Source organism: Oryctolagus cuniculus, chromosome 7, assembly GCF_964237555.1.
Source record: "Oryctolagus cuniculus chromosome 7, mOryCun1.1, whole genome shotgun sequence".
NCBI classification, from domain to species: domain Eukaryota; kingdom Metazoa; phylum Chordata; class Mammalia; order Lagomorpha; family Leporidae; genus Oryctolagus; species Oryctolagus cuniculus.
The window spans coordinates 135517041-135544318 of NC_091438.1; the positions used below are offsets into that span (position 1 = coordinate 135517041).

The following is a 27278-nucleotide window of genomic DNA, read 5'->3' on the forward strand; positions in this document are numbered from 1 at the left end:
GCCACTCTGTTTTAAGGAGTAACTTATTTGAAAGGTAGAGCTACTGATAGAAACAGCAAGAGAGAGAGAAAGAGAGAGAGAAAAAGAGGTCTTCCATCTGCTGGTCACTCCCCACATGGCTGCAACAGCCAGGGCTGGGCCAGGCTGAAGTCAGGAGCCTGGAACTCCATCTGTGTCTTCCATGTGGGTGTAGGGGTCCAAGCACTTGGGCCATCTTCTACTGCTTTCCCAGGCCATAGCAGGGAGCTGGATCAGGAGTGGAGCAGCCAGACTTCAAATTGGAGCTCATATGAGATGCTGTTGTTGCAGGTGGTGTCTTAACCTGCTGCACCGTGACACCAGCCCCAAGGGTCATGTCTGTCTATGACACACCTTCCCATGCCTAGAGTCCTCTGGTCATCCAGTTGATCCTGGAATGGACAGGCATTGTCATGTCCTGTACGTGTGTGAGCAAACCTAGGCTCAAAGGGTGATACAACACATGTGCAATTCACTGCATCCCAGGCGTTTGAGAATGAGGTGGATCCTCAAAGAGATGTGGCTAAATTTCCTCTCTGCACGCAGGGAAGCCAAGGGACAGACAGTTTAAGTCTGTCACCAGGTCACTCAGTGAGCTCAGGGACAGAAATAAACCTCACTGAATGGTTCTCTTTAATTTCAACCCTTATCTATCTTGCATCACCCACCTTACGCTTGGCTGGTGCTGTCTGAATCTCCAAACGCAAGACAGCGAACCCTCTGCAGCCTGGAATGTTGACAGTAGTTGCTTAGCCTGTGCGGAGTGTTCAGGTGAGAGCATCACTCAAGGCCCCACCCCTTTGCACCTCACCTGCCCCAACGGTCTCTTTGATTCTGGCTCTGCTAGGACTTGCCACCGCGCCTGCTCAGCTACACATCTCCTGTCTTGTCCTCTGGTGGCCTCCGAGGTCTCCTCTTACCTTGTGGAGAAAGCGGGAGGACAAAGCCCAGCTGAGCAGCAGCAGGAAGGACCCCCCTGGTCTGCTCATCCTTCCCTAAGCCCCAGGTCTGCTGCTAGGCAGCCCTGTGTCTCTGAAGCCAGAGCCTGTGTTACTGCTCATTTAGCAAGTGATAAATCTTAAAACAATAAAACGTGCACAGGAAACCTTTCTTCTCGGCTGCTGTAGCCACAGCCCCCTGAGCCTTCCAGCTAACTGAGAAGTCACCTTTGTTCTACGTCTCCAAGCTTGGAGGATTGCTTCCTGGAAGACACACTTTGAGTCTGAAGGAGACACAAGGCAAGGCTCCACTCAACAGCCCTCAGAGCAAGAGGAAATCACAATGGAAATAGGGAGATGCTTTGAACTGAACAGAAAGGAAAACAGGAACACACCGAAACTCAGGGGGTGCAGCCAGAGGTGTATTCAGAACAGGTGTTCTTCACCAAAGGAACTTGACAGGTGCTATGGTTTGGGTGTGGTCTGAGTGTCCCCAAGGAGCCATGTAATTGGAGGTTTGATTCTCAGTGTGGCAGTATAGGGAGGCAGTGTGGATCTTTAAGAGAGAAGTCCTTGTGTCAACAGGGGCATGCCCTTGAAAGGGGTTGTGGACCCTCTCACTCTGGGTGGTTCGAGAGGTGACTGCTTGCCCTGATACGCGCTCCCGCCTCTGCCGTCTGCCGTGATGCAACGTAGCCCAGAGAGAGGACCTGCCCAGGACTGATTGGATGCCAAGACTGTTTCCTTGAAACTCCCCAAACTGTGAGTTTAATAAACCTCTTCGTTGTCATAAGTAGCCTGTGTCATGTATTCAGATACAGTGACAGAAACCTGACTGCCTAATACTGCTGGGAGAAAATATATATCCATTCATGTCTTAAATAACCTGGAGTAGAGACTTACATCCCCTTCAGTTAGGAGCGTGGGCAGAAGACCATGAGCAGGTGAGCGGTACATGTGACTTTGTCCCCGATAGATATCGCATCCATTGAATGGACACTGCCCATCCATTTCAGGATTGAGGCAATTTATTTTCCCGGCCGTGATTTCACAATGTGCACTCAGCCTTGTGTAGATCCAGGGACACAAGCGATAACAGTTTATGTTGCTTATTACCTTACGAGCCGCGTGAGCGCAAGCCGGGAGGAGAGACGCCTGGAAGTTGTCTTGCCAAAGCAGTGGCATGGGTAAGGTGTTCAGATTACTGCTCAAGAAAATGGCCACAGTGTGTCTTGCAAAGAGACCAGTTTACCGGGCTCATACAGCAGCCCGAGAAGGTCTCAGACCCACTGTTAGTCTCATTTACCTTGTTTTCACCATTTTTCGTCTGGATGAAATTGTTGATTTATAGGAAAGTGCAGTGACAGAGAGGGAGGTCCAGTGCACCCTTCACCCAGTGAACCCTATTGGTTCCATCTCACCTGATGATAGTGTGGGATCAAAACCACGGAAGAAAGTGTGTGCGTAGTTCTTTCTAAAAAAGTGCTTATTTATTTTCATCTACTTGAAAGGCAGAGAGAGAGAGAGAGAGAGAATCTTCCATGTACTGGTTCACTCTCCAAATAGCCACACTAGCCAGAGCTGGACCTGGCTGCAGACAAGAGCTGGGCTTCAATCTGGGTCTCCCACATGGGTGTCAGGGACCTAAGCACTTGAGCCATCACCTGCTGTCACCCGGGGTGCACATTAGCAGGCAGCTGGATCAGGAGCAGAGCAGCTGGGACTTAGACCAGGCTCCCCCTACATGGGGTGCGGGCGTCCCAAGTGGTGCCTTGTCCCGCTGAGCCACAACTCCTGTCCCCTGCACCCAGCTCTATGCATTATCTTTTATCATATGTGTAGCTTTGTATGCTGAACGCCACAATCAAGACTGAGAACTGTTCATCCCTCAAAGATGTCCCTTGTGCTAACCTTTTGTGGTCACCACCCTTCCTACCCCACCCCCTGGTAGCAGTCAATCCAGTCTTTTTTTTTTTTTGTCTCAAAGCTTTATTTATTTATTTGAGACGTAGAATTACAGAGAGAGAGAGAGGGGTCTTCCATCTGCTGGTCCACTCTCCAAATGGCTGCAACAGCCGGAGCTGGGCCGATCCAAAGCCAGGAGCTTCTTCCGGGTCTCCCACGTGGGTGCAGGGCCCAAGGACTTGGACTGTCCTCCACTGCTTTCCTAGGCCCTCAGCAGGGAGCTGTCAATCCATTCTTAATCCCCATAATTTTTCCATTTTGGAAATATTATGTATTTGTCAATTTAAAGATATTATCTATCTAAGTGGGATCATTGGAGATTTCTGAAATTAGCTTTTTTTCTCACTCACTCAGATAATGTCCTTAGACCTGTCCAAACTGCAGAGTGTGTCAACAGTTCATGTGGGCTGTGTAGTATTGCACTGTGCAGCTGTTCCCCTTTGGCCAATCATCTGCTGATGGTGGAATGCTGCGGTTGTCCCCGTCCTGGGGCTGTGAACAAGGGTGCACCTGCTTCTGTGTGACATGCTTGCTTTCTCCAGGAGGAGAGGCCAGGAGTAATACTGCTGAGTTCTCTGGGAAGGGTATGTTGAGTTTTTAGTGACATTTAAACTCTCTTCTAGAGCACTGTGTTATCTTATACACCCACCAGGAAAGCAGAGAAACCTGATTCTCAGACTCTTCCCCAGCATTTGACACTGACGGGATCTTTTATTGAAAGCTGTTGGAATGCAGGTGTGGTGATGTCTCTTTGTGGTTTTAATTCGCACCCCCAGCGGCCGGTTATGCTGGAGTGCTTGTGCTCATTTGCTGACTTACAGTCTCTTTCCTGAAATACCGTCTCACTTCTCTTTTTCTATCTGAAGTTTTTTGCAGTTCTTTTCTGTTTTAAAAATCTATATTTCTTTATTTGAAAGGAAGAGTGACAGAGCTCAAGAGAGAGAGAGAGAGATCTTCCAATCTGCTACTTCACTCCCCAAATGCCCCCAGCAACATGGGCTGAGCCAGGCAGAAGCCAGGAAGCAAGACCTCCATCCCCATCTCCCACGTGGGCAGCAGGGTCCCAAGTCCTTGGGCCGTCATCTGGTGCCTCGCAGGGTGCGCATTAGTAGGAAGCTAGAATTGGAAGCAGAGCCAGGACTCAAACGCAGGCGCTCGGATGCAGAGTGTGGGTGTCCCAGGCTGAGTCTTAACTGCCCTGCCACAATGCAGCTCCATTTCTGTTTTATAACTGCTCTATTTTTGTTTTGTGGCTGATTTTTTTTTTTCAAAAACTGTGGTAATGTGAAAAGTACTTGCCATCTTAACCATTTCTGAGTTCACAGTCCAGAAGTGTTACATTTCTTCACACTGTTGTGCAATCAATTTCCAGAACTTTTTCTTTTTGCCAAACTAAGGCTCTTGTGCCCATTAAACAACTCATTTCCCATTTCCATAGCCTCTCAAAGCCACTCTGCTTGGTTTGTATGAGTTTGATGGCTCTGTATGCCTCATATAGATGGAATCACATGATAGTCATTTTTTAAGGCTTTTATTTATTTTAGAGGTAGAGTTACAGAGAGAGAGAGAGAGAGAGAAAGGTCTTCCATCCTCAAGTTCACTCTCCAGTTGGCCGAAACAGCCAGAGCCGTGCTGATCCGAAGTCAGGAGCCAGGATCTTCTTCCAGGTCTCCCACATGGGTGCAGGGGCCCAAGGACTTGGGCTGCCGCCTTCTTCTTCTTCTTCTTCTTCTTCTTCTTCTTCTTCTTCTTCTTCTTCTTCTTCTTCTTCTTCTTCTTCTTTTTTAAATTTATTTGACAGATAGAGTTAGACAGTGAGAGAGAGAGAGAGAGAGACAGAGAGAAAGGTCTTCCTTCCGTTGGTTCACCCCATAAATGGCCGCTATGGCCGGAGCTACACCGATCCGAAGCCAGGAGCCAGGTGCTTCTTTCTGGTCTCCCATGAGGGTGCAGGTGCCCAAGAACTTGGGCCATCTTCTGCTGCCTTCCTGGGCCACAGCAGAGAGCTGGACTGGAAGAGGAGCAACCAGGACTAGAACCTGGCATGTGGGGAGCAACTCGGACTAGACTAAGTTACTGGAATTAAGACTTATTCTATGCATCTGCTCTCCCACAGTATGGCGCTTGGAGAGGAGTAAACAGCTTCTACACAGCTGCCTCCAGTTCGACCAATAACCTGCAGGAGCTGATCCTGCTCCTGATTGGAGGAGAGCAGCGTACTCAGCGTGTGGGTAGCAGAGTTGGGATTGGTGGAAGAGGACTATAAAGGAGGAGAGAGACAACATGCACCGGGAACATCTAAGGGGAACATCCTGATAACATCTGAGCAGCCCCCGAGAGAGCCGGCCGGCGGTGTGCCGCTCCCCCGCGTAAGTGGGGAAAGTGGCAGGGGGAGCCGCCCTTCCACAGAGGTGGAAGGATTGGCAGCCAACCCGGGAAGAACCAGCAGCAAACCCGGGAAGGGCCGAGCAGACAAAAGAACAGCGCAGGGTTTAGTGCCGTTCCTCCATGAAGAGGGGGAGCGACACTGGCACCCATATGGGATGCCGACACCGCAGGCTGAGGATTAACCAAGTGATCCATGGCGCTGGCCTCATTGGGTCATCTTCTACTGCTTTCCCAGGCCATAGCAGAGAGCTGGATCAGAAGTGGAGCAGCCGGGACTTGAACTGGCACCCATATGGGATACCAGCACTGTAGGCAGTGGCCTTATCCACTACACCACAGCGCCGGCCCCTCTTTTATTTTTCTTTGTAGTGTCCTCCTAACGAATGTGAGGATTTCTGAGAGTTCTCCTATTCTAGATATTTGTTCTTTATCAAACATGTGATTTGAAAATGTTTCTCCCAGGATATGTAGTTTTCCTTGTCCTCTGAATATGGTTCTTTTCAGAGAAAATTTTTATCATTTTGATAAAATACAATTTATTTACTCTTCTTTTATGAATCTTTTTTTTTTTTTTTTGGTAAGATTGATTTATTTATTTGAAAGTCAGAGAGTTAGAGAGAGAGAGAGAGAGAGAGAAATCTTCCATTTGCTGGTTCATTCCTCAGATAGCAGCAATGGCCAGGGCTGAGCCAGGCCAAAGCCAGAAGCCAGGAGTTTCATCCCGATCTCCCTTGTAGGCAGGGCCCAAGCACTTGGGTCATCTTCAGTTGCTTTCCCAGGCCATTAGCAGGGAGCTGGATCGGAAGTGGGGGAGCCGGGACAGGAACTGGTGCCCATACAGGATGCTGGTGCCGCAGGCAGTGGCTTCCCCTGCTACGCTACAGTGCCAGCCCCTGTGAATTGTGTCTAAGAACCCCTCCTGAAAGGCTAGGTCCAGAATATTCCCTCAAGTTTTCTCCTAAAAGTTTTTATAGTTTTATATTTAAGTATATGATACATTTCACTTGATTTTTATATATGATATATGTAGGTTAACTACATTTCTTTCTTTCTTTCTTTTTTTCTTTCCTTCTTTCTTTCTTTCCTTCTTTCTTCCTTTCTTTTTTGGACCTGTAGATGTCCAGTGTTCCAGCACCATATGTTGAAAAGACTGTCGGATTCATATCTTTGGCCTGTTAATGTGGTAATTACATTGATTGGTTTTCACATGCTGGTGTGTAATTCCTCTTATATATTATATCACACAGTTTGCAGCTCTTTAGGACACACACATTTAAATTTTTGGATCTTCTTGGTGAGTGGATCCTGTGCCCTAATGTCTGTCTCCATTTCTGGTAATTTTCCCTGAGTGTGTTTTATCTGATATTAATGCAGCCATTTCTGCTCTATTTTGATTAATTTTTGTATCATGTATCTTTTTCAATTCTTTCACTCTAAACCTACTTATACTGTTATTTTTGAAGTGAATTCCTGGTAGACATCACATAATTGGATCATTTAAAGGTTCATTCTGCTAATCTCCATCTCTTACTTGCTGTGTATTTAAATTGTTATAGTTAGTGCAATGGTTTCTGTGTCAGGGCTCAGGTCTTCTGCTTTATTTCTTGTTTCCTTTTTTTTTTTCTCTGAGGTTTTTGTCTTCCTGATTTCCTGTGGGTACTTCGATGTTTTTAGAATTCATTTTGAATTGCCTACGGTATTTGGAATATATCTTTTGGAATAGTATTTTTAAACTAGTTATTATCTAAACAACTTATCACAATCTACTGGTATCAACACGTGCCAGTTTGAATAATGGGAACCTTATCTCCAATTCTTTAACCCTGTCCTATTTGTCTTAAATATTTCCTCTATACACGCCAAGAGCCGTGTCTTACGGAATGTTTTTGCTTCCATCATCAGCTATGATTTAGAAAACGGAGGAAGAGAGAATGTTTTATTCGCCCCTGTTTTTAATCTCTCTGTTGCTTCTTCTCCTTTCCTAGCGCTCCAACACACTGCGCTGTGCCATCTCCTTCCCGCGTGTTCCTTTGTTTTCCTAGGTCCCGATTTAAGTTCACTCAGCCCTGCTTTTAGGGTTTGCTCTTGGTTCCAGACTCTCAAGTTTCCTTCCGCTGAGAGTGTCTGGGTTTCCTGTTCGTTCCTGAAGGCCCTCTTTGACAGATGCAGGTTTGATTTGACAGCTCTTTTCTTCTAGTGCTTGACAAATGTTGTGCCACTTGCTTCTGGCATCTGTGGTTTCTGATGAAAAATCATTGCCATTTGAGTCATCTCACCCCTGTAGGTAGGAAGTTGTTTTTCTCTCTCTGCTCCAAGATGATGATGATGATGATGGTGGTGATTAGTTGATGGTGGTGATTAGTTTACAGAAGTATGACTCTAATGTAGCTTCGTATGCATCTCCAGCACTTATCCTACTGGGGGCTCCCGGGGTGAAATTGGTAGGTTTGTGTCTTTTGCCAAATTCACAAACTTTTCCCCTCTTCCCTATCAGCACCTTCTTCAGCTCAACCTCTCTCCTTCGTCCTGCGTGGACTCAGCTCTTCCATCAATGTTTCAAAGCACCCCCATCCCACCTCCATGTTCTGTTCACTTCTTTTTCTTTTTTAAAAGGGTTATTTATTTATTTGAAAGGCAGCATTATAGAGAGGCAGAGGCGGGGGGGGGGCGGGAAGAGAGAGAGAGAGAGGTCTTCCATCCATTGGTTCACTCCCCAAGTCGCTGCAACAGCCAGGGCTGAGCCGATCCAAAGCCAGGAGCCAGGAGCTTCTTCCAGGTCTCCCACATGGGTGCAGGGGCCCAAGGACTTGGGCCACCTTCTACTGCTTTCCCAGGCCATAGCAGAGAGCTGGATGGGAAGGGGAGCAGCCGGGACTCGAACCACCACCCATATGGGGTGCCAGCGACGCAGGGGGAGGCTTAGCTCGCTACACCACAGCGCTGGCCCCAAGCCCATCTAGTTCTCAAAGTTCAGTGATTGTATTTTTAGTTCTAAAATTTCTGTTTGGTGCTTCTAGCTTGCTGAGACGCTTAAAAAAAGTGTTTGCAATCTCCCGCTGAAGCATTTTTCATGGTGACTGCTCTGAAATCCTTGTCAGGTCATTGCAACGTCTGTCATCTCCGCGTCGGTGTCTATTGATTGCCTTTCCTCATTCAAGTTGAGCTTTTCCTTGTTCTTGGAGGACGAGTGACGTTTAGGCGGAAGCCTGGGCATTTGGAGAGCATTATGACTCTGAATCTCATTTCAGTCCACTCCTGTGATGCTGGCCTGGTGAGAACAGGGAGGGCTGGGACATCACTGCGAGGTGGGGGTGGCCGTCCTGACCTGGTAGTGGGAGGACTGCTTGTGGCTGTGGGATGGCGAGTGAAGTCCAGGCTCTCCCCGGGGCCTCTGCTGGTCCCACCATGGCTGGAAGAGATGAAAGGCCCCCTTTCTGCTCCCCATGGGGTCTCTGACATAGTCTCAGTGGCCGCTGGCTGATGGGGAGGGTCCCGGTTCTCCACGGCTGAGCAGGAGGGAGGAGGAGCCCCTTGACACCACCGGCAAGGCTGCAAGTCCAGGCTGCCCGAGTTCATCCCACGGTCAGCACACAGAGGAGCCTGGGTCTGTGCTCAGCCTTTTCTGATGACCTCTGGTGGTGGTAGGGGAGGGGTCAGAGGTCCCTCCTGCCAGTCCAGGGAGGAGGGGATCCTGGGCTCCCCACTCGGGCTTTGCTGGCAGGGCTGGGGGCAGGTGTGCGTGGTGCTGGCCTGGAGCAGAGCAGTTGTTTTCTGTCCTGAAACGCTGCTCCTTTCTCGGCCGGTTGTCTGGAGACGAGGCTTTTCTTCAGAGCTGTTTCCCCTGTACTCATGGCCGCTGCTGGCTTCTTGAAGCGCCCAGTGGGATACTGAGGACAAGACGGAAGGCCAGGGGCGGGCGTTGTGGCGTGGCGGGTTGGGTCCTGCTGGGACGCCCTCGGCCCACGTGGGAGGGGCTGGCTCAAGGCCTGGCTCCCCTGCTTCCCATCCGGCTTCCTGAGGATGTGCCTTCCCTGGAGGCAGCAGACCATGGCTCAGGTGCTGGAGTCCTCGTCCCTCCCGTTAGAGACCTGCATGGAGTCCCCAGCTGCTGGCTACGGGCTGGCTGCGGCTGGGCTCGCTGGCTCGGCCCTGGCTTGGCCTAGCTCGGCCTGGCTCGGCCCTGGCTCTTGTGGGCATTTGGGGAATGCATCAGGAGCTAGAAGATATCTCTGTCTCTGCCTCTCTCTGTCACTCTGCCTTTCATAGAAATAAATAAATCTTGGGGCCGGCACAGTGGCGAAGCGGGTGAAGCCACCACCTGCAGTGCTGGCATCTCATATGGGTGCCGGTTCAAGTCCCAGCTAATCTACTTCCAATCCAGCTCTCTGCTATGCCTGGGAAAGCAGTGGAGGATGGTGAAAGTCCTTGGGTCCCTGCACCTGTGTGCGAGAACCAAAAGAAGCCCCTGGCTCCTGGCTTCGGATCGGCTCAGCTCTGGCCGTTGCGGCCATTTGAAGAGTGAACCAGTAGATGGAAGACCTCTCTCTCTCTCTTTTTCTCTCTACATCTCTGTAACTCTGACTTTCAAATAAATAAATAAATATTAAAAATAAGAAAGAAATCTTAAGAAAAAAAATCCACGAAAATCCAAAGCGCTCGCTGCGGAGTCGTTCCTTGGGTCCCGAAGTCCCCAGCCAGTCGGCCTTCTTCCCATCACTTTTCAGAGTCCTGCATTTGTTTCTCATACAAGTGTCCAGGGTCCCCAGCTGTACTCAGCGGGAAGAACAGGGAAAAGCACATCTGGTCTGTCTGGGAACAGAAGTCCTGTCTCATTGGCTAAGACAATGATCTAGGAAAGAAAGAATTAAAAACAAAAGCAAGCATTTTGCAGAGGTTGGGCCACTGTGAGGATCTCGCCTCTACCAGTTAACAGAGGAGCCAGTTGGCCTGCAGCCCTGGGCCTCGCCATGGCTCCCACCAGGAGATTGGCATCATTATGGGTACTGTCCCACACCACTTTGGCCGAATAGATTTGATCGTGTGCAACCTTGAAATCATCGAGCCTGTACAATAAGCAGCTGCTGTGAATCCCTTTGTCAGAGAAGTGAACAAGAGTTTCATTCCGCTCCTGGAGGCTCTCCCAGCTGTGCTGACCCCGTGGGAACACTGGCCAGCGGCTCTCCTTGCAGAACCAGCGTGCGTCCGTGAGAGAGGGCAGCAAGCTTGTAGAAACTGCCCACGCAGGACGGAGATTCAGACCATCCCGTGAGCCCAGACCTGCCCCTTTACGTTCCCCGCCGAGAGCACCAATAAAACCAGGAGGCAGACACTCAGGGGCAGAGCCTCCGAGGTAAGAGAGGCGACGTCCCTGGCAGCACCCAGAGAGTGCCCCAGGCCAGCTGCCGCCACCCGCGCGCCTGTGCCTGTCAGGACTGTAGCGCCATCTGTTCACTTTCTCCAGCAGGTACCAGGGTTTTCCCTGGAACTCATCCTGTTTTGTTGAAACATCTTTAACCTGTTATTTCACCTCCAGAAATTTGCATTTAAATGTCTTACAGGCATCATCATCATAAACACAGAACAACACAGACCAGTAAAATGCTCTAAACGTCACCATCTGTTCCGTCACGTGACCGTAAGGCAAGGCGTCCACTCAGCCTCGGTCTCCAGACTGGTTCCTCACAGACGCCTTTTGAACCTGTTAAAATGGATTCTTCAAAGCCGGTGCTGTGGCACAGCACATTAAGCCGCCGCCTGCGATGCCAGCATCTCACATCAGAGCGCTGGTTCAAGTCCTGGCTGCTCTGCTTCCGGTCCAGCTCCTTGCTAATGCACCCGGGAAAGCAGATGGCCAAAGTACTTGGGGCCCTGCCACCCATGAGGGAAACCCAGATGGAATTCCAGGCTCCTGGCTTCAGCCTGGCCGTGACCTGGTTATTGTGGGCATTTGGGGAGTGAACCAGCAGATGGAAGATCTCTCTGCTTCTGTCTCTCCCTCTCTCTGTCGCTCTGCCTTAAATAAATGAATAAATAAATAACCAAACCCACATTCTTCTATGGCCAGGATACAAGGGCACCCCTTCTTTGTCTGCCTGCTTCTTTTCACCCCAAAACTTTGAGGCATATCCACAGCTCAGTCCCTAATTTTCACTCCATCTATTAAAAAAAAAGGCTTTAAACATAGGATTTTCTTTCTAAAGTGATTTTCTGAGAAATTGTGGTAAAGGATGTATCACACACATTTCCCCACTTTGGCCATTTTAAGCATCCAGTGCAGTGGCATTAAGTGCATTCAGATTGTCGCGTGGCCATCATCACCCTCTATCTCTGAAAGTTTCCTTCCCAAGCTGAATCACCGCACTCACTAAAGCCCAGCTCTGCACTGCCCCGCCCCCAGCCCCTGGCGTCTTCCCTCTCCCTGGCCCTCCTCCAGGTCCCCACACTACTGTACTTGCGCGACTGGCTTGTATCACTGGCACGATGCCTTCAAGGATCCACATCGACACATGTGCTAAAATTTCCTTGCTGACTGAGGTCCTTTTTAAGACTGAATCGTATTCCACGGCTCGCTGTTCACTCACCAGCCACCACCAGGGTTGCTTCCAGCTTCTGTCTAGCGTGAATAATGTGCTATGAACAAGTGTCTCGCTGAGTCCCTGCGTAACAACTCTTGGGCATATTCCCAGAAGTGGAATTGCTGGATTCTATGGTCATTTCACGTTTAAGTTTTTGCAAAATCCCCATTCTTCTTTTCCATGGAAGATACACCAGAACTGCGGACCATTTTACGAAGCAAGTGACATCCTTGAGTGGACCAGGCTGATCTTTCTGTATTGCACCAGCTGCTGCCAACGTGAGCACTCAGGATTGTTTTTAACCCAACACTGAAGGTGGATTCACACACTTCTGCTCAACTTTAAAGGGTGTAATTGACAAATTAAAACATGATACAGGGGCCGGCGCTGTGGCACAGTGGATTGATGCCCTGGTCTGAGGCGCCGGCATCCCATATGGGCGCTGGTTCAAGTCCCGGCTGCTCCTCTTCCGATCTGGCTCTCTGCTGTGGCCTGGGATAGTGGTGGAGGATGGTTCAGGTCCTTGGGCCCTTGCAGCCACCTGGGAGACCTGGAGGGGGCTCCTGGCTCCTGGCTTCAGATCGGCACAGCTCCATCCGTTGCGGCCATCTGGGGAGTGAACCAGAGGATGGAAGACACCTCTCTCTCTCTCTCTCTCTCTCTCTCTCTCTCTCTGCCTCTCTCTGTAACTCTGTCTTTCAAATAAATAAAATAAATCTTAAAAATGATATATTTGAAGTGTACAACTTAACATTTTTATATGCGTATACATTGTGAAAGGATCTCACAATTAAGCAAATTAACACAGCTGTCACACTGACCGTTTACCTTCCTTCTTTCCCTTTTCCCTGGTGAGAACATTTCCGATCTGCCCTCTTTGCAAGTTTCCAGTCTGTAACACAGCCCTGTAACCTCGACTCGCCGAGCTGCACATCAGATCTCCGGAATGTGTCATCTTGTGTAACTGGCACTTTGTACCCTTTGGCCAACATCTCCCCCGTCTCTGCCTTTCCCCAGCCCCTGGCAACCACGATTCTACTCCCTGCTTCTATTACTTTGCCTGTTTAGATTGCACAGTGCTGGCTGCCTGAGCCGGCTTATTTCACTTAGCCTAATGTCCTCCAGGTTCATCCATGCTCTGAGTGGCGGAATCTCATTTTTAAAAAAAGGCTAATACTCACATTTTCTTGATTCAGTTATACGTTCGCTGTCCATTAAAGTTCTTTCCAAGTCTTGGCTATTGTGAACAATGCTTCAATGAACGTGGGAGATAACTGTGTCTTCAAGGCCTTCCAATTCTTTTGGATATACACCCAGAAATGAGACTGTTGGATCATACTTCAGTTCCATTTTTAATTTTTCAAGGGACCTCCCTACTGTTTTCCATAATAACTGTAGCAATGTATATTTCCACCAACAGTATGGAAGAGTTGTCTTTTCTTCACATTCTCATCTGTACTTGGTATCTTTGGTCTTTTTAATAGTGGCTATCCTAACGTGTGAGATGAGAGCTCATTTGCATTTCCACGATGATTAGTGGTAGTGAGCATCTTTTCATATACACACGTGGACCACGTGTACGGTTTGTTTGAGAAATGTCTATTCAGGTCCTTTGCCCATTTTAAAATCAGATCAGGCCGGTGCCGCGGCTCACTAGGCTAATCCTCCACCTGTGGCACTGGCCACCCGGGTTCTAGTCCCGGTTGGAGCGCCAGATTCTGTCCCAGTTGCTCCTCCTCCAGTCCAGCTCTCTGCTGTGGACCAGAAGGGCAGAAGATGGCCCAAGTGCTTGGGCCCTGCACCCGCATGGGAGACCTGGCTCCTGGCCTCAGATCGGCGCAGTGCGCCGGCCGTAGTGGCCATTTGAGGGGGTGAACCAACAGAAGGAAGACTTTTCTCTCTCTCTCTCTCACTGTCTAACTCTGCCTGTCAAAAAAAAAAATCAGATAATTTATTCTCTTGCTGTAAATTTTTTTTATAAATTTTTTTTTTTTTGACAGGCAGAGTGGACAGTGAGAGAGAGAGACAGAGAGAAAGGTCTTCCTTTGCCGTTGGTTCACCCTCCAATGGCCGCCGCGGCCGGCGCACCGCGCTGATCCGATGGCAGGAGCCAGGAGCCAGGTGCTTTTCCTGGTCTCCCATGGGGTGCAGGGCCCAAGCACCTGGGCCATCCTCCACTGCACTCCCTGGCCACAGCAGAGAGCTGGCCTGGAAGAGGGGCAACCGGGACAGAATCCGGCGCCCCGACCGGGACTAGAACCCGGTGTGCCAGCGCCGCTAGGCGGAGGATTAGCCTAGTGAGCCGCGGCGCCGGCCCTATTCTCTTGCTGTAGAGCTGTATGAGTTCTTTATGTATTTTGGATATCAGCCCCTTATTAGATACATGATGTTCATGTCTTTTCTCCCATTCCTTAGGTTGTATTAGTTGTTTCCTTCACTGTGCAGACACTTGATGGTTTAATGCAATCCCATTTGCCTACTTTTGCTTTTGTTGTCTGCGCTCTTGGGGTCAAATAAAAAAAGGACTAATATCAAGAAGTTTTTTTCCCCTGTATTTTCTTCTAGCACTTTTGCAGTTTTAGATCTTATGTCTTTAGTCCATTTTGAGTTTTGTGTATGGTGTGAGACAAGGATCTAATTTAACTCATCTGCATGTGGATGTACAGTTTTCCCAATGTGGTTTGTTTAAGACACAGTCCTTTCCCTGCTGTGCATTGTAGGCACCCTGTAAATGCATGAGCTTATTTCTGGGTTCTCTCTCCTGGTTCATTGGTCTATAATGTCTGTTTATATTGCCAGTACTGTCCTGTTTTACTCATTGTAGCTTTGTGCTGTATTTTGAAGACAGTGAATGTGTTGATTCTACCTTTGTCCATGCCAAAGAATGTTTTGGGTATTTAAAATATTTTGTAGTTTCATATAAATTTTTTTTTTTGACAGGCAGAGTGGATAGTGAGAAAGAGAGACAGAGAGAAAGGTCTTCCTTTACCGTTGGTTCACCCTCCAATGGCTGCTGCATCCGGCACACTGTGGCCAGCGCACCACACCGATCCGAAGCCAGAAGCCAGGTGTTTCTCCTGGTATCCGTGTGGGTGCAGGGCCCAAGGACTTGGGCCATCCACCACTGCACTCCTGGGCCACAGCAGAGAGCTGGCCTGGAAGAGGGGCAACCGGGACAGAATCGGCGCCCCGACTGGGACTAGAACCCGGTGTGCCGGCGCCGCAGGCGGAGGATTAGCCTATTGAGCCACGGTGCCAGCCTCATATGAATTTTAACATGCTTTTTTCTGTTTCTGTAGAGAATGCCATTGAGATTTTGATAGGGACTATGTTTGATCTGTGTATTCCCTTTGGGGAATACAGACATTTGACAATATAAATTCTTCCAGTCCATGAACACAGGGTGCTCTTCCATTTATCTGAATCTTCTTTAAATTCCTTCATCAATATTTTATAATTGCCAGTGTAAAACTCTTCTACCTATTTTATTAAGTTTATTCCTGAGTATTTTATTCTTTTTGATGATATGGTAAGTGGGATTGTTTTTGTAACTTTCTTTTCCAGATACTTCATTGTTAGTGAATAGAAGTACTACTACCTTTTGTACATTGATTTTGTGTCCTGCAACTTTATTGAATTTACCTATTAGTTCTGAGCATTTTTTGTTGACTTTTTAGTGGTTTCTTCATCAATAATCATGTCAGATGAACACAAAATTGTATTTCTTTGTTCCTAATTGAAGTGCTTTTTTTTCTTCTCTAACTGCTCTGGCTAGGACTTTCAGTATTAAACTGAAGATAAATGGTGAGAGTAGGTATCTTTGTCTTGTACAATATATTACAGGAAACTCTTTCAGTTTCTCCCACTGATTATTATGTTATCTTTGGGAGTCTTATATGGTCTCTATCATGTTGAGGCACATTCCTTCTATGCTTATTTTGTCGAGTTATTATTGTTAATATGATTAGATGTTGAATTTAGTCAACATCAAGTGCTTTTTCTGGCTCTGTTGAGACTATTTTGTGATTCCTTCACTCTGTTAATATGATGTTTCACATCTATAGATTTGTATATGTTGAGCCAACTTTGCATATCTCAGGTAAATCTGACATGGTTATGTGCATAATCCTTTGAATGTACTATTGAATTTGGTCTGCCAGAATTTTATTGAGGACCTTTGCATCTCTTAGAAGGTATTGGTTCTATAAAACACAAATAAGACACTGTAAGAAGTTCGTAGAAATAAAAATCACAGCTAAAATTTTTAAGAAATGGGTGGAGGAAAAAGTCAAGGGAATTAAAGGCAGAACAAAAAGAATCTAAGGAAAAGCTTTTCAAAATAAAGGACATTGGACTCCAATTGGAAAGTTTCACAGGGGACTTGTCGCAACGAGAGAAGACCCATGTCAAGGTGTATCACAGAAACATTTTAGGACCCAGGACTCAGAAGTTCCCTAAAAGTTCTCAAGGAGTAAAATAATGAGAGAGAGGTCATGCACAAAGAATAGAAGCAGAATGACCCCAGACTTCTCAGGACCAACACGGTACCAGACACTAACTGAACAAACCCAGCAAAAACCTTGCAGAATAGAAGAGTGTAACTTCGAGTTTTATACCCTGCTAGGCTACCAGTCATGTATGAGGGCAGAATTAAGGTTCTTTCACTCATCCATAGACAATTTGCCTATGGGAAACTCTTTCAAAGAAAGCACCAAGAAATGTTCTAGTAAATGCTCTACATAGTTAAAAAAGCAGGGAGTTATGGGATCCAAGAGACAGGGGATTTGACTTCACACAGCAGTGAAGACCAAGTTGATGGGGGAGGGGGGCACCAGTCTAGAGTGAATGAGGGGTTTGGGTAAGTATAGAGAAAGAATTAAGGATACGTATTTGGAAAGATGTGCAAGTGAAAATAATAATTAATTTTGAAAACAAACACACTTCTGCACACGGAAGGAAGTGTAATCATACCTCACTTAACTCCGCCGTAGAATCGGAAGTAACTGACGTGCAGCCAGAATGAGAGATTCCCTTGTTTCAGGGAGGCGGTTCCCCTTTGCAGGTAACTGGGAACTCAGCGTGGTTTCAACCGTAGAGGGGACTGTGCACACAACTGATGGCTTTGAAGGTAATGTAGGCTCCCACGATCTGTTTAGAGTCTCCAGTTTCCTTTTTCCTCCTTGGCCTCTGTACCATCTATTCAAAGTAAGGCTGACTTTGGCCATGGTTGCAAGGTGTCTCCCAGCATCGAGGGACATCCTGTTCATTGGGCAGGACCATCAGGAAAGACCGTTTCTCCAGCTCTGCAGAAGAACAAAGAAATGCTGCCTATTTCCTCCGGAAAACCTCTCCTTGGTTGATACCCGGCTCTGTGCCTTTTCTTGAACCAATCACTATAGCTTAGGAGGTGAGGTTCAGCCAGTTAGGACCCACTCTTGGGACTAGAGATGAGACCAGCTTCCCAGGAAAGAAGTGATTCCACAGGGTGAAAGGTGGACACCCAGTTACAAGAGGAAGAGGGGTGGATATTAGCTGGTTATGAAAGAGCCAGTGTCTGTTTTACAGCAGAAGTTACGTAGCTAAACACAGAGAAGTGGCTCCAGGGGGCCACACAGATTAGAGGAATGAAAGAGCCAGACCCACATCCATCATAATTCAAAATCAATAGAGAATGTCAAATTTATGGATCAATAAATAGTAGTTTAAACATGTTATTTAGAAATATGGAGGTAGCTACAGGAGAGGAACAGCTGGTAGAGGTATAAAGAGTTATAAATTGCTACCTCCGAGGGGGCAGCCTGGTGGGATAGGGTAAGGCATTTAGGTTTTTCAGAAGATTTTTGTGTGATTTGATTTAAAAACTGTGTTCATGCATTACTTTGATTAAAAATTTAAGCAAACAAACAAACGCCAAGCTTTCATGAAAAAGCCTGAAATGCGATGAAATGGAAAAGTAGAGACTGCTGACTTTGCTTTGTGACAAAGACTTGTCAGGATGCAAAACTCCAACATGGCACCCACCGCGCGCGCACACACACACTGCACACACACGCACACACACAGCCACTGTTTTCATTAGAGCCGCACGCCACGAGGGTGTGCTGTCTTCTCTGGCTTCCCGCACGAGCCCGCACACTGCCACACGTCCCTGGGGGACGGGGGAAAATGTGCCCTCGTTTGATAAGGAAAGATTAAGGTGCATCAGGGCAAAGAGCTGGAAAGGTTTTCAGAAAGAGAAAACCCAAACCTTTCCCAGAGCACCATGGCCAAGGTCCCCTGTGAACAAAACACAATAGCACAAAGCCAAGGTTTCAAAGGCGCTGGCTTTGGGGGGCTGTGAGAGTTCAGCCCCGCTCTCTCCTTCCCAGGTGGGCAAAACTGGGCTGTCTCGCTCTCCCTCTTGTCGCAGACAGTTTCGCCGCCACGTTGATTCTCCTGTCCTCTCCCGAGACCACAGACACTGCCTCCAGCAGCACCCTGGAGGCCTGTTCTCTGGTTTGTCGCATCAGCCTGGTCCCAAGCTGCTTGTTCCTGCTCTTTTTATTTTTTTTTAAGGCAGAAAAAGAGAGGGAGAAAGAGAGATTGATTTTCCAATCACTGGTTCACTCCCCAAATAGGCACAGTGGCTAGGCAGGGCCAAGTGGAAGCCAGGGTCAGTGACAGCCAGGGTTGCTTGGTGTGATACAGAGATTCTTCCAGTATTTAGGATGTCCCTGGGGAGAGAAATTCCGGTCAAGGGCCAGGCTTACTTCCAGGTGAGATGTCTGGGACTTGGAGTACTGCTGTCTAGGTTTTCAGAAGGCTGGTTTTGGAAGGCTGTGGAATCTGGGGACATTGTTGTGTTATAGGCCAATGAGTAACTTCTGCTACTAACTCCAATGTCTTTGCCATTTGTTACTGTAGTTTATGATTTCCTCAAAGGCTTATGGGAGCAACTGAGTCAGTGAAGGATTTCAAGGTCATGACCAAAGCCAACACCAGCTGTACAGCAGGTTAACTACATGGCCTGCAATGCTGGGATTGGACATGTTTGCTGAGACAGTGCAGACCGCACAACGCCCAGGAGTGCAAGCCTCACTCCCCACGTTTCAGCTCAAGTCTCCCACCTGTCAGAGTGCCACACCCCTCCTCATTCACCAACCCCCACCCCAAAGGATCCCAACAATGCTCATAAATCCCAGGAAACATCCTGGGGTTTGCTCTTTTAAAGATTTATTTTATTTAAAAGACGGAGTGACAGAGAGAGAGAGAGAGAGATCTTCCATCTGCTGATTCATTCTCCAAATGGATGGCCAGGCCGTGCCGAAGCCAGAACTCCATCTGGGCCTCCCACAAGGGCGGCAGAGCCCCAAGCATTTCGGCCATCTCCTGCTCCATCCCAGGCACGTGAGCAGGGAGCCGGGCTGGAAGCAGAACAGCCTGGACTCCAGCCAGAGTTCCTCTGGGATGTTGATATTGCAGGCAGTGGCTTAACCTACAGCGCCACAGCACTGGCCCCTGAGAGTCCTTTTTAAAGAAAAATAAAAAATGAAACAAAATTCAGAAGCAGAAACCACAGAGAATTACAGATTAACCATCTCTTCTTATTTCTAAATCCACTTTGCTTCAGCTGGAATACTGGACTCGTCGCCTACCCTGGGCTCTCGGGTTTTGTGTTGACCATGTTCCCCATCACAGCACACCAGGTGGAATATTTAGCTCCTGATTAAAATGTAAATCCCACAGAAATAACCAAACGCACACAAAGATGTTGATTCGAACTATCATCACGAAACTCAAAACTCACCGACCAAAGATCGCATTCGGTGAGAATCGTACAAGAGGCCTTCAGAAAGCGAAGTGGAACTCAAAGGTAATCTGTTTTGGTGCAAAGCATTTTGCAACCCAGGGGCCGGCGTTGTGGCACCAGGGGTTAGTTAAGCCACTGCCAGGGATGCTGGCGTCCGTATCAGAGTGCCTGCTGGAGTCCCAGCTGCTCTGCTTCCCATCCAGCTCCCTGCTAACGCGCTTGGGAAGGCAACAGAAGATGGTCCACGTGCTTGGGCCCCTGCACCCATGTGAAAGACCAAGATGGACTTCCAGGCTCCTGACTTTGGCCTGGCCCAGCCCCAGCCATTGCGGCCATTCGGGGAATGAACCAGCAGGTAGATTTTTCTGTCTCTTCCTCTCTCTGTCACTCTTTCAAATAAAATTTTTTAAAAAATCTTAAAATCCGTGCATGATTGCTTCCTAATATGCATTTTGCATGAATTTTTTGAAGTACCCTCCTGTTCATCGAGCACCAAATCTGTGTGAGGAGCTCCAGTTTCACCGTTGGCGCCCTCCGCACTTACCCTTGATGTGCCGTCCGCAGCGTGGGCTAAGTTGTTAGGGAGGTGGCCCCAGCCGCCGGAGCCCTCCTTGCCTTGCTGATTTCGGAGCAGCTGCTGGGAGTTCCGGGCAGCCACCCTCCGTGTGCTGGGGAAGCCCCTGGCAGATGGCGCTGCCTCTGCCTCTCTTGCCTGCAGCGGAGACGGTCCCCCTGGGTCATCAGCCGAACAGCTGTCCTTTGGAACTTGAGGTCTTCTCTTATCTCTGGCCCCCAAGTCTACAAAGTCCCAGCTCTTCTCTGGCCAAAAAAATGTCCATGTCCTTTGTGCAGGCGTCCAGCGGAAGGTGGAAGGATACAAGGTTCGAGCACCGCCTTGGGGGCAGAGGGTTTGAGGTCAGCTCCTGACTCCAGCGCCTGCTCTCTGTGGGAAGGCGGGCAGGTGATTCCATCCTGGGGGTGGAGTCCGGAGCACACGTCGGCCCTAGCTCGCAGGGAGGTGCGCGTGCAGCATTCGGCTTGGTTCCTGGCACAGGGTAGGCATTCAGTGAGGCGGTTAGTAACAGCTCTTCCTGCTTCAGTGTGAGAAAAGGAGGAATTGTTTGAGTCTAACAAACAAAATCAGTATTTTCACACAAAATGCAATTAATACTAGCAATTGATTGTTAGGTCAGTGCCCTGAGGGTTCTTGTTTTTCTCATGTCCTAGGGCAGAAATAGAGTACGTACATGAGTGGGTTGTACAAGAACATATTCACTGCTAGCTAATCTACATCACTGAGGTATACTTTGAAGCAGGGCTGAAGGACAAACAGACCTCTATCTGCAGACAAGCGTCCAGCCAAGATGGCAAATAGGAGCTAGTTTTCTGTCCCTCCCCTTCCCGCCCCTACTTCCTGTCCCCTACCTGTGGCAGACATCATTAATCAATCACAACTTCCCGTCTTGTTGATCCTGAATTCAGCCTAATGATTCTTTTCCTTTTTTTCTGTGCTGAAGTGTTTTAAAGCAAATCCCAGGTTATTATGTTATTATATTCCTGCAAGGTACATCTCTACAAGATGTGAATTCTTTCTTACATAATAACAATGACATTATCATGCCTAATAAAATTAACAATAAATCCTTTGTATTGTCTAACACCCACTTCATAATCAAATTTCCTTGACTGTCTCAAAATAGTTGATTGTGTTCAACAGAACTGAGTTTTAGCAAAAGTGACATTTTCTTTTCTTTCTTTCTCTCTTTCTTTTCTTTTCTTTTCTTTTTCTTTTTTTTTTTTTTTTGGTAAGATTTATTTATTTATGTGAAAGGCAGATACAGAGAGAAAGGGAGCAGTAGAAAGAGAGGTTTTCTATTCACTGGTTCACTCCCCAAATGGCTGTAATGGCCGGGGCTGGGCCGGGCCAAAGACAGGAGCCAGGAACTTCTTCTGGGTCTTCCACGTGGGTACAGGGGCCAGAGCTTGGACCATCCTCCAGTGCTCTCTCAGGTGCATTAGCAGGGAACTAGATCAGAAGTGGAGCACCTGGGTGCCCAGACGGGACGCCGCCTTCCCTCACGGCCTTACCCACTGCCACACGTGGCCGGCTGCAGAAGTGTTTTCAGACATATAGAAGTCACAAACATCTGCAGGCTGCTACCTAGGGTGACTTTGTGGCTCTGAGATCCCCCTCTGTCTCCCTTCCTTTCGGAGAATTCCAGGTCCTTGAATCCTTTCCCTCCCACAAACAGGGCTTGGGGACTCTGGGACCCAGGGTTTTCTAGGAGTGACCCCAGGAGATAGGGACCTGCCCAGCCCCGCCTTGGAGTGAGTGGGTGACACAGCTGGAGGGTTGTGGGGGCCCCCAGAGCCCCAGGAAGATGCCAATCCTACCCTGGAGCCCTGACCAGAGGAGTTAGGCCACCCCTGCCCAGGGTACCCCAGGCCAACATCCCTCCTGCACCCCAGGGAGCAGGCACCTCCCGAGCTCTGGAATCAACTGCCGATGTGCCAGCAGGGGCCGGCATGGATTTTCCATTTCCTCCCGGGTGTCTGTGCGAGATTGGAAGCTCAATTCCAGGATGCCAGGGCTCACACAAAGGCGATGATGATGCCTATTGTCTGGGAAATGGCCCATTGTGGAGGTGGGGGTGGGGCAGGAAGCTCAGGAAAGCGCACTGGATCAATGACTCCTTTCTCGGGAGCTGAGACGTCCTCGGGCAGTCCAGGGGCGGTGCCCAGGGGAAGGGGGAAAGCAGCAGAGGGTTTCAGCTGAGGCCCACTGCTGGGCCTGATGGGGAGGGTGAGGGGCGGGAGGGCAGGAGGGCAGGAGGGAGCAGGAGCCAGGGGGGACCAGAGGCCCCCCGGGGTGTGCGTTTAGCCTTTGTCCTTTGTCACAAGGCTGTAACTTTCCTGTTTCTCTCTCCCTCCCCTTTGTGTCTTTCCCTCCCTTCATTTCTTCCTTCCTTCCTTCCTTCCTTCCTTTTGACAGGCAGAGTGGACAGTGAGAGAGAGAGACAGAGAGAAAGGTCTTCCTTTGCCGTTGGTTCACCCTCCAATGGCTGCCGTGGCTGGCGCACCGCGCTGATCCGAAGGCAGGAGCCAGATGCTTCTCCTGGTCTCCCATGGGGTGCAGGGCCCAAGGACTTGGGCCATCCTCCACTGCACTCCCTGGCCACAGCAGAGAGCTGGCCTGGAAGAGGGGCAACTGGGACAGAATCCGGTGCCCCGACCAGGACTAGAACCCGGTGTGCCAGCGCTGCAAGGTGGAGGATTAGCCTAGTGAGCTGAGGTGCTGCCACCCCCCCCCTTCATTTCTTTTATTTCCTCATTCTTCCACTGCTTCACTTATTTATCCAAGGACCAATTATCAAGGGCTTTCCTAGGTGTCAGCCGCTGTCACCAGCACTCAGGACAGGACAGTGAGAAGGATGGACATGGCCGCTGCCCAGGGCGAGACAGACACCAAACCCTGAACACACAGATACCAGCGACAGCCTGCAGTCCTAGGGAGCCTGAAGAAAGCAGGTGCCGATGCCCTGTCTCCAGTCTGCGGCTGAGCACTGCCCAGACCCCTGCCCTGCGCCTTTCTTCCCCCACACTGTGGCTACAGTAGACCCCGCTAACCTGTGGGGATGCCTGAGACCATGGACAGTACCTGTTAGGTAGGAAGTCAGATACGAGCTTCTGTGTGTGTGACAAAGACCTATGTCCAGCATAAGCATCTCAAAGTCATCTCGATAACCTGCCAGGCGGGGGTCCGGCCCCTTCTGCCTGATAACCTTCTAGGTGCAGCCCAGTATCTGCATTTCAAAATGATGCTGATCTTCCAGGGGGTCCTGCCCATCCTTCCTCTAACCAGGGCATCTCCAGCCAGGCTTCCTCCTGTCTGATAACTTCAGGGGGAAAACTCAGAAATTTTTCATATTTACATCCAAAAAGTCCTTTGTTCCACGAGGAACAGAGGTGGGAAGGCAAGGTCCATCCCCTTAAAACCCCTGGCCTCAACCGGAGTGCGCACTCAGCCTTCTGCCTCTCTGCTGAGCCACTCACCTGGCCTGCCCAGGTGTACTCTCCACTCAACCATGTAACCTCGCTCTCCCCCAGTCAGAGCGACTGGGCACTCTCTCTCGGGTCCTGTCTGGAGAGGTGCCCATCTGTTCTTACGGATGTCCCTGCCCTAATAAACCTTGCTATGTTGCTTTTCCAGAACTCTCTGTCTCATGCCTGAATTCTTTCTTGCACGAAGACAAGAACCCTGCCATTCACTGGTAACATACCCAACCTTGTTCAAGCCATGTTTTTTCCTGTAGTGGAGTTTCATTTGCAAATTAGGCCGAGCAGGAGATGAACATCAACAGCTAACAGTAAACCAGAACAATTAAAATTACACACTGTAATAAAAGTTATATGAATGTAGTCTGTCCCTCTCAAAATATCTTATTGTACTAACTCACCTTTCTTTTTGTGATAATGTCAACATTTTGCATTTATGGGTTGACATTTTTATCACATTTGAAACATATTCAGTCTTTTAACAATCAATGACTTTAAATTTTTTTTATTTTTTTCATTTTATTTGAGACAGATGGAGAGAGAGAGGGAGAGGGAGGGAGGGAGAGAGAGAGAGAGAGAGAGAGAGAGAGAGTCTTTCACCTGCTGGTTCACTGCCCAAATATCCACAACAGCCAGGGCTGAGCCTAACCAAAGCTGGTAGCCGAGAACTCAATCCAGGTCTCCCACATGAGTGGCAGGAGCCCAAGGAGTTGAGACACTACCTGCTGCTTCCACAGGTACACACTAGCCAGAAAGCTGGAGGGTCTAGAGCTTGAACCAGAACTAGAAACTGTGATTTGGGCTGTCAGCCTCCCAAAAGGCATCTCAACTGTTGCACCAAGCGCCTCCCCCATGAGTTTGTTTTACAGCAGTCTTAGGGTGGAAAGTCCAGTGTTCCCAGGTACTGGGCTCCTTACACACCCACACCCTCCCCCACCACGAAGAGCGGTGTATTTAATACAACCAATGAACCAATGTTACAGCAGAACCAAAGTTACAGCAGTGTCAACCGGAGTCCACGGTTGGCAGTAGGCTCCTCCCTCAGTGTTGTACATCCCTTGGATTTTGACAGATGTATAGTGACGTGTATCTGACACCAAACCACTATCTGAATGTCCCTAATGTAAATTCAGGATTTAGCCTCTCATCTGTCTCCCTTAGCCCAAGGTGTCCTGCCTACCCTGAAGGGTTAACCACTCACCAGAAGGAATTCACTGAATTGAGGGAGTGACACAGCTGGCCCTACAAGGTTCTCATCATAGGACTCAAGACGCCATTTCTTTTTTCTGTAACAGATAGAGCCCTGTTGGCCAGGCACTGTCCAGAGGGCTTTGTGTGGGGGAATTCCAGGTCCAGGCAGAGAAATTCCAGGTCTGGGGCACAAGATGACCACCACCGACACATAACCCCCTAGACTTACTGGTGCCATCTGACCACTGTGAAAATTCCCTAAAGAGTGTGGCCTTGCTGATCAATCAAAGGAAGGTCACAAGCATCACTGATCCACCAGGGACTTGAACACCTCCCTCTCGGCCCAATTTCAATCCATAAGGACCTCTACCCTAACTCCTCAGTGAGCCCAGGAATGAAGCAAGAGCTGTCGGCCCCTTGCCCTGAGCTGTGCAAACAAACACCTCCCTTCTTCCTGCACCCTGATGTCAGTGATTGGCTTCCTGCATGTTGGGTGAGGGGACCCAGTTTGGGGGGTTCTACAGCAATGCCTCCAACTAGTTTGAGGCATTGTTCTGCAACACATCCACCAGTACCAATCATTCAGGAAGATTTTCCTTCTCGGAAAACATTCCGTGCTCTGTCTGTCCAAGCCTCCTGCTTCCTCCCTGCGTCCCTTGCAACTACTCAACCTGCTAACGGTTTCCATCGCTTTGCCTTTCCTAGAATGTTGTTCTACAGTTGGAACTGTACAGCGTGCGGCTCGCTCAGATGGTTTTCATTTAGCAGAGCACTCGGGAGGTTCCTCCATGTGCTTCATGCCTTGACAGCTTCTGACTTTTCAGAGCTAAATAATATTCCAGTGACTGGATGTACCACAGCCTGTTTACCTGTTCACCTATCGAAGGAGAGCTTGTTTGTGGCCAGGTTTTGGCAGCTATGGGGAAAGTTGCTACCAACAATCCTGTGCAGGCTCTTGGGTAGATGGGAGTTTTCAACTCACTTGGGTAAATACTAAGGAGTGGGATTGCTGGATTCTACAGTAAGAATTTCGTTCTGTAAGAACCGGCCAACTTGTGTTCCTCGGTGGCTGTAGCAGTCCCACCAACAATGGACAGGAGGTCCTGTGGCCCAGGTCCTCGCCAGCATTTAGAGTTATCCGGGTTTAGGGTTTTGGCCATCCTAGCGGGAGGGCAGTGCTGTCTCATGGTTGCCTTAATTCCAATTCCCTGACAATGCATGAGGCTGAGTATCTTTTCATGCGCTCATCTTTTCTTGGCTCTGTACGTCAGCTTCAGTGAGGAGTCTGTCCAGATATTTTGTCCATTTTAAATCGGGTTGCTTGTTTTCTTACTGCAGAGTTTGAAGAGTTCATTGTGTGTTTTGGCTGGCAGTCCTTTATCTCAAATGACTTCTGCCACTATCTCCCCCACCCCACCCCCATCTGTGACTGTCTTCTCATCCTCTGCCCCACGGTCATTGTCTTCTCAAGCAGTCTTTCTGACCTGACCTGTCCCCTCCCTGTGAGGGCTCTAATTCCTCCTCTGTTGGAATCCTGGGTGTTGTTCCACAAGGCGCCGGGGTTCTGTTCTTGTCTACAGAACTCCGGTTGTCATGGTTTCAGGTGCTGTGTTTTCAAGTTCACTGATATTTTCCTTTCAGTTTCCAATCCATTGTTGAGCTCGTCTAGTTAACTTTTTCACTGTAGATATTAAACAGTTTATAATTTCTCTTTGGTTCCTTTTAGAGTTTTCATTTTTCTTTTGTGGTTCCCACTGGGGCATTCATTCTATACGCAGATTCTTTAAATCCTTAAAAACACATTTATAATGAAAGTTCTAAGGTCTTTCACTGCTCATCCCAACACATGAGTCACATCTAGATCTGCTCATACTGATAACTTTTTCCTCAAGGTTACGGGTATTGTTTCCTGCTTTGCATTTTTTTGTATATTTAAACTTATATGTTGGACACTGTGGCTGCTGTGTTATTGGGATCTGGAGTTTAATTGTCTTATTTTAAAGACTGTTGTGCTTTATTTATTTATTGTTGAAGATTTTATTTATTTATTTGAGAGGAGAATTACAGACAGTGAGAGGGAGAGACAGAAAGAAAGGTCTTCCATCCACTGGTTCACTTCTCAAATGGCCGCAACGGCCAGAGCTGCGCCGATCTGAAGCCAGGAGCCAGGAGCCTCTTCCTGGTCTCCTGTGTGGGTGCAGGGGCCCAAGCACTCCGGCCATCTTCCACTGCTTTTCCAGGCCACAACAGAGAGCTGGATTGGAAGAGGAGCAGCCGGGACTAGAACCAGCGCCTATATGGGATGCTGGCACCACAGATGGAGGATTAACCTACTGTGCCACGGTGCTGACCCCAGTG

The 27278-nt window shown here is 48.6% G+C and overlaps 1 long non-coding RNA gene across 4 annotated transcripts; it reads right to left on the bottom strand.

The window, feature by feature from the left end:
- On the bottom strand, positions 1–26421 carry LOC127487236 (uncharacterized). 4 transcript variants are annotated; one of them, XR_007913845.2, is made up of 4 exons: positions 25903–26421; positions 20218–20767; positions 16856–17187; positions 1–938 (listed from the first exon to the last, which is right to left on the bottom strand). It is a non-coding gene; the product is annotated as an uncharacterized lncRNA (long non-coding RNA). The 4 variants fall into 4 exon arrangements; XR_007913843.2 differs by lacking the exon at positions 1–938 and adding an exon at positions 13864–16086; XR_007913842.2 differs by lacking the exon at positions 1–938 and having other exon boundaries at positions 13864–17187.
- Between the last annotated feature and the right edge of the window lie 857 nt (positions 26422–27278).